A 7,457-nucleotide genomic window follows, 5' to 3' on the forward strand; every position below is an offset into this window, starting at 1 on the left:
TCCAACCAACTGAGCAACCCAGCCAGGACTCAGAGCTTCACTCTTAATAAAAGAAATGTAAGTTAAAACCACACTGAGATATCAATTTTCGCCTATCAGATTGGCAGAAATAAAAAAGCTTGATAACTATCTTGGCAAGAGTGTGTGGGACAAGGATTCTTGTACACTGCCAGTGTGACTGAAATTGTACAGCCTCTGTGAACAACAGCTTGCCAATATCTTACAATTACACATGTACACACCATTTAACAGTTTATAAAAAAGTATCCTATTTGCACATGTTCTTGGTTACATATAGAAATAGATAGTTGTTAGACCATTGTAAGAGCAAAGATTAAAAATGATCTAGCCCAGTCGGTGTGGCTCAGTTGTTGAGTGTTGACCTATGAACCAAAAGGTCAGGGTTTGATTCTCGCTCAAGGCACATGCAGGCTCAATCCCCAGTGTGGGGCATGCAGGAAGCAGCCAATCAATGATTCTCTTTCATTGTTTCTGTTTCTATTTCTCCTTTCCTCTCTCTCTCTCTCTCCTCTCTCTCTCTCTCTCTCTCTCTCTCTCTATATATATATATATATGATCTAAATGTTGATGTTCAAATTAAAGATTGAATGAATGGAATTGGGGAAGCTTCAATTGATGATGTCTTTTGTTGTCATTATTTCACTAGGTAATAAACTATTGGAAAGCAGGGGACTGGCTTTTGTAGGTCCAAACAGACCTTCAAGAATATATTAATTAAATCAATGAAAAATTACTTCTTGGCCTCTGGCAGGAACCCCCGTTGAAGAGGGAACTGGCAGGCAACTCCGGGAGGTCAAGTGGCTTGCCCAAGGTCATTCATATAATATGTGTCACCTATTCCTTTTTTTTTTTTTTTTTTTTTCGTTTAGAGGTCTTTAATCCATTTTTATAAAATCTGAGCTGGCTGTGAGCAACAGGGTGACAGCAACAGCTCAAGGAAGGGGTAGGATTCTCTGCTGGTCCTCGCCTTCCCCGGGTCAGGGCGAAGGAGGTTTCATGGCAACAGCTGCAACTTCTCTCGCTCCCAATCAATGCTCATGGCTCAAGCGGGGGCGGGGGTGAAAACAGAGCGGGAGGGGAGCTTCTGAGGACCAGACACTGCTTGCTTCTCCCTTCTCCATTCTCCCCATTCCCTTCACTTCTCAGAGCCCCGCTGGCCTGGGACAGAGCAGAGTCCAGGAGCAGTTGGAAGAAGGTGGATGGGACAGAGCACCAAGGGAAGGGGCCCTCGGCCCAAGGAGGGGGGGAACCTAGCCCTCCCCCCACAGCTCCCCACTGAGTTCACAGCACAAAAAACACCTCTAGTCCAACAACTCCATGTGGAGGTATACCAGGGTCCAAAGGGGCAGGCGGGTGAGACAGGCAGGGGCAGTGAAGACAACAGCAGGCTCAGGAGGGATGGCGGCAAAAACTTCCTTCTACCCATGGGAGGAGACGATGGGGCGACTGATATTGCTGTTGGTGGTCATGGCATTCAGCTCCCACCTGATGTCATGGGGCAAACAGGACTGGTCCAGGTTATACTGAATGACAGCCAGTTTGCACAGGGTCTTCAGACTAGGGCTAAAGTCCAAAATGTGTAAGTCAGAATGATCTATGAGGTCAAACTCATCTCCCAGGCCTTCCTCAGGAGACGGACTGGTACCCCCAAAGAGGACAATTTTGTCACCAACAATACAGCAGCACTGGCGCCGGCGTGGACATGGCCCCTTTCCCTTCGGTTCAATCTTTTTCCAGGTAAAGGACACAGGGTTAAATTTCCACAGGTCATGGAAGTGCCGGTTCAGCCTTGCATTATAGCCACCAAAAATGTACAGCTCCCCATTGTAGCCAAAGGCTGAGTGGCTCCGCCGCCCCTCAGGCAGCACCGGAGTGGTTGGACAGTCCAGCCAGGCCTCAGTCCTGGTGTCAAAGACTCGGATGCGGTTGCAGTAAATCTCATTGTTGGAATGGAACGGCCCAAATCGGTCAGCGCGACCCCCAAAGACATACATGCGACTGCCCAGCATTGTGGCTGAGTGGAAGTCCCTCCAGCGCGCAGGATTGCCCTTTGTACAGATAAGGGTCCATGTCATGATGCTGGTATCCAGCTTGTGAATGTCATTGGAAAAGCAGTCCGCCAGTTGCTCGTAGCCCCCGAAAATGTACATGGTCTTGCCCAAGACACAAGCCGAATGTCCGTCCCGAGCCCCAGGAATTGTTCCTAACACTCGGGGTGTGGACCACTTGTGAGTATTGACGTCAAAGGCGTAGAGCACATTTCAGGCCCCTTCCGTGTCATTCCGCCCGCCCCAAAGGAAGACCGTGTCATCGATGAGGATGGTTGAGTGTCCATACCGCATGTATGGTACCACAGGAGGCTGCCCTCGGATGTTGGGTCTCACCGGGGGCAGCTTTGTCCAGCGCAAGGACACTGCATTGAAAATGTGCACATCAATCTGACGCAGTGTCTCGTAGTCTTCACCAGAGCAGTAGCCCCCGAAGGAGAATACCCGGTGCCCAACAGCCACTGCAGCATGGTTCACCCTGTGGGGCCCGCCCTCCAGGTGCACTGTCCACCGTAACATCCCCTGGGCCACTGGTTACAGCAACATGGCCCCCCCCCCCCCCCCCCCCCCCCCCGGCACAGCCTGCTGCCTCTGCTACCTTGTCAGGCCGGGCCGGGGCGGGGCCGCGGGCAGCCTGGAACCCGTTGAGCGCCAACCGACGACTCGGTCCCCAACGAGATAAACACAGCCAGGCTCGCTTCTTCCCGCCTATTCCTTATATGCAAAGCACAATGGTAGGCACCTTGAAGTATACAGAAATCAAAGAATTGGACCCTCGTTTCTGAGAACTTGAGATCAAGTAAAACCCTCTGGCAGATATTAAAAATACCAAGCTTTTTAAGTTGTCCTTTTGATTATATCAATGGAGACCATTGTGCTGATGGATAAGTTGATGCACAGATCAGAGAAGCAGTTTCTCCAAGGACAGAATAAAGGTGCTGGTTAAAGCGGAAGTCACCCCTTCATGTGTGCCCCATCCTTAGCACGCTGGAGACTCATTTCAGAGCACCTACTTCCCACAATGTCCCCTACACCCCATCAACCTTCTCCAGGTTGTGCTGCATTACAGATCCTGAGAGAGGCTCTTCTAGAAAAGAGTTCCCTAACTTAACATGCTTGTTAAATGCTTTATATCTTGGCCTACGTTTCCCAAGTATATAGGTATTTTCCCCTCCCCTACTGTTGTCCATTGAGAAGGCCTGAGAGCAGGGACACCCCATTAGCAACAAGCACACTGAGTTTTCCCCCACTTAATCCTCACCCGAAGACATGATTTTTACTGATTTTTGTAGGGGAGGGGAGAAAGACAAACATCGATGTGAGAGAGAAACATTGATCGGTTGCCTTCCACACACCTGCTGATCAGGGATCAAACCCACAACCTAGGTATGCGATCTGACCGGGAATCGAGCCCGAAACCCTTTGGTGCATGGGACAATGCTCCAACCAACCCAGCCACCCAGCCAGGATGAGCTTTTTTTTTTTTTTTTTAATTGAAGTGAAATTCACACACATAAAATTAACATTTTAAAGCATACAATTCAGTGTATTTAATAGTCTATTGTTACAGTAGACCAGAGACAAACCAAGCAACGCCCAGAGAAATGGACTTACACTGTTTATTATGCCGGCGGTCTCAGTGGAGTCACCTCCAAGAATCTGAGCAAAAACATGGAGGAAGCTCTCCCCTTTTATATCTTTCCAGCCCTTTGTCTCCCAAATAAGGGTTTTTCCGGCCTCCTTTGCAAGTTCTTAAAGAGCCTCGTGTGCTGGGGCCTCGAGACCACAACTAAAGGCCTGGCCTGGTGCCAGCACTGATAACTCCATCTGGGGATGGTTTATGGCCTCTCTAAAATGGGAGTAAACAGGTCTTGCAGGACCAGACAATTAAAGGGGCAGTGCCTAGACTATAGACTAATAAGAATGTGCATTAGGTTAATGGCACAGATTCAGATTGCCAGCCCCCCAAAATGTCTCATTTTCCCTATCACTGTCTGTCTATCTATCTATCTCCTAAATTCTACCTACCCTGAGTTCTTCTACAAATGAACCTTGATAGCTTGTTTGGAGGTTCTAGCAGGGCAGCACAGCTACTTGTATACCCTTGACTGAAGACCGGTCCTCTCCTCCAGGGGGAAGGCCATCCTCTTTGACAGAGCACACAGCTTGCAGCTCTGGGAGGGATGCGCGTGGATAGGTGAGGGAGGAAGGGGACACCTGCCTAGTCAGCCAGATCAGCCTAATCAACCCTGCAGATCAGTGGGGTGACAGACCGCCCTCACATCCCATTCACAATATTTTGGAACCAATATCTCTAGTTCCAAAACATTTTTGTCATCCCAGAAGAAAACTCTGTATCCATTAAGCAATCACTCCTCATCTCCCCATCCCAGTCTCTGGCAACCATCAATATTTTTGGTCTCTATAGATTTATCCATTCTTGATACTTTATATCAATGGAATCATACAATCTATGGTCATTGTGTCTGACTTCTCTCACTTAGCATAATGTTTTTGAGGTTCATTCCTGTGGTAGCATATATTAGTATGTCATTCTTTTATGGCTGAATAATATTCCATTGTAGGGCTACACTACATTTTGTTTATCCGGTATGTTGATTTTTAAAAGTTGTAAGAAGAAAATGAACCTGTCCACCTTTGTTTAATGATTATGCACCCTCCCTGTGGCAGCACTTGTTAACATCCTATAGAAGCACTCTTTGGAAAATACCGCACATGATATTTGCCAATGGTGATGGTCAGGCTTAAGGGGAGAAGGGCCACTTAATAATAAAGTCCAGCCCGGCCGGTGTGGCTCAGTGGTTGAGGGTCGACCTATGAACCAGGAGGTCACGGGTTCTATTTCCAGTCAGGGCACATGCCTGGTTTGTGGGTTTGATCCCCAGTGCATGGTGTGTAGGAGGCAGCCAATCAATGATTCTCTTTCATCATTGATGTTTCCATCTCTCCCTCTCCCTTCCTCTCTGAAATCAATAAAAATATATTTTAAAAAATAATAAAGTCCACTTAATAGCTCTCTGGAATGAGTTCACTGTTTGGTTATTCTTTCAAGTCTGTGCTGTAATTTTTTAAAAAGAAATTTTGTTTTATTATTTTTGTTGTTAATCCTCACCTGAGGATATTTTTCCATTGAGTTTTAGAGAGAGTGGAAGGGAGGGGGAGAGACAGAGAGAGAGAAACATCTATGTGAGAGAGACACATCGATTGGCTGCCTCCCGCATGCAGCCGGATCGGGGCCAGGATGGAGCCTGCAACCAAGGTGCATGCCCTTGACCGGAATCGAACCCAGGACCCTTCAGTCCACAGGCCGGCGCTCTATCCACTGAGCCAAACCAGCTAGGGTCGTGCTTTAATTTTTAAAAACATGCCAGCTGTTTCATTTTCTCCTTGGAAGACCCAAGAGGAAAGTTTAATATCCTCTTCCATTGTCTTCACCCAGTTCCTATCTCTTCACCAGTCCTCCTGTAGTAAATGCTGGTGCTCACATCGCTTTCCATTCTCCAGCAGTTGTGTTGGTGGCTAGTGGCTTACAACGTCACCCTTCTCCGAATTGTGCTCAGTCCGCATAGCCCGTGTTCCTCCCAGAAATGCCTGGGAAATCATGCTCCTCCCTTCCCCGCCTCCTAGTGGCCTACGGCCCATGAAGGACTGAGGGTGGTACGAAGCCCAGCTCCAGTGCTTCTGAGAGGGATACACCTGGTGGTGCATTTTCTGTTCCAGAGTTCACTGTAGGATCAGACTGAGGCAAGACTTAGATGCAGCCACATCTTTTGGCTTCTTCCCCTATCCTGCTTCCCTCCGTCTTAATAAATCATTTGCACTGGAATCCCTGTCTCAGGCTCTGTCTCTAAGGAACCCAACTTAAGATACCGCGTGGGCAGTCCTGGCTCCCAAGGGGGTTTCCTGCTCCCATCCCATCCAGGGCCCTGCGGATGGGACCTCCACCAAGAAGCCTTCCCGGACCCTCACTCATTGGCAGCATGTTTGTTTAATTAATAAGAAGGAAGTTGGACGCCTACTCTGGCCAGGTACTGCGCTAAGCTCTTTTTTTTTTTTTTTTTTTTTTAATATATTTTATTGAATTTTTACAGAGAGGAAGGGAGAGAGATAGAGAGTTAGAAACATCGATGAGAGAGAAACATCAATCAACTGCCTCCTGCACATCTCCCACTGGGGATGTGCCGGCAACCCGGGTACATGCCCTTGACCGGAATCGAACCTGGGACCCTTGAGTCCGCAGGCCGACGCTCTATCCACTGAGCCAAACCGGTTTCGGCTAAGCTCTTTTTTTAAAAAAAAAATATTTTTATTGATTTCAGAGATGAAGGGGGAGGGAGAGAGAGATAGAAACATTGATGAAAGAGAACCATTGATTGGCTGGCTCCTGCACGGCCCACACTGGCGATCGAGCCTGCAACCCGGGCATGTGCCCTTGACCAGAATCAAACCTGGGACGCTTCAGTCTGCAGGCCGATACTCTATCCACTGAGCCAAACCAGCTAGGGCTGTGCTAACCTCTTTATGTGCGTTAGCTCATTGAAGCCTTCCAAAACTCCGATTAGGTAAATACAGATGAGGAAACTGTATTCTTAGAGATGAGGAAACTGAGGCTCAAAGAGGTGCAGTGGCTTGCTCACACAGTGAGAGAATGATGGGAACTGGGGAGGATTTGTCAGATTTCAAATCCTTGTATTTAACCACTAGGTTCTACCCTAGATGATAACATCAGAACATTTTTTTTTTTATGGCTCTGTCTTCCCTACCCCATACAGTGGGGTTATACACAGAGCTGAGAGCTTGGCGTTTTTGTGTCTGCTGCTGACAGATTGCACGGAGGGCTTCATGTTATCAAAATCCCTCGAGCATCTGTGCCTCTCAGTCTGAAAAGTGCAAGTGGCCTTGGAAGCACGCCTTACCCCTCCAGCATGCTGGCCCTGGGAGGTGGGGTGAAGCCCTTTGCTTCTGAGCTCCTGGGGGGCACATTGTTTTTCTTGAACCCTTCCACCCCCAAAGCTGTAGCTGCAGGGATGCCTCCCACTCCACTGCAGAGAGGGATCTGCATTGATGAGAAGAGCAGCAGTGGGAGGCAGCTAGCTCATCACTCCCCTGGAGGCCTCCTGGGTTCACAGAAGAAAGCACAGGCACTTCAGTGTGCGAAGGAGGGTGAGACCTGGGCCGTGTGAAGAGGGGGAATGACCCCAGTGGGAGAAGACTGAGGGAAGGAGAAAAATTTGGGAGAGGAGGTGGGTAGTGGAAACTGGCAGGGGATGGCTCATTCATGCAACAAACTGTTTAAACCACCTACAATGTTCTAGGCACTGTTCTAGTGGACAAACCAAAGACCCTGCTTTAATGGGGCAGCGTAAG

The 7,457-nt window shown here is 48.4% G+C and overlaps 1 pseudogene; it reads right to left on the reverse strand.

Annotated features, from left to right (window-relative positions):
* Nucleotides 1-881: 881 nt before the first annotated feature.
* On the reverse strand, nt 882-2,592 carry LOC138997432 (kelch domain-containing protein 3 pseudogene; annotated as a pseudogene).
* Nucleotides 2,593-7,457: the final 4,865 nt, after the last annotated feature.

The sequence above is a fragment of the Myotis yumanensis genome, unplaced genomic scaffold, assembly GCF_028538775.1.
Source record: "Myotis yumanensis isolate MYYU_CA2020_CCGP unplaced genomic scaffold, mMyoYum1.0.hap1 SCAF_18, whole genome shotgun sequence".
In the NCBI taxonomy this organism is placed as follows: Eukaryota; Metazoa; Chordata; class Mammalia; order Chiroptera; family Vespertilionidae; genus Myotis; species Myotis yumanensis.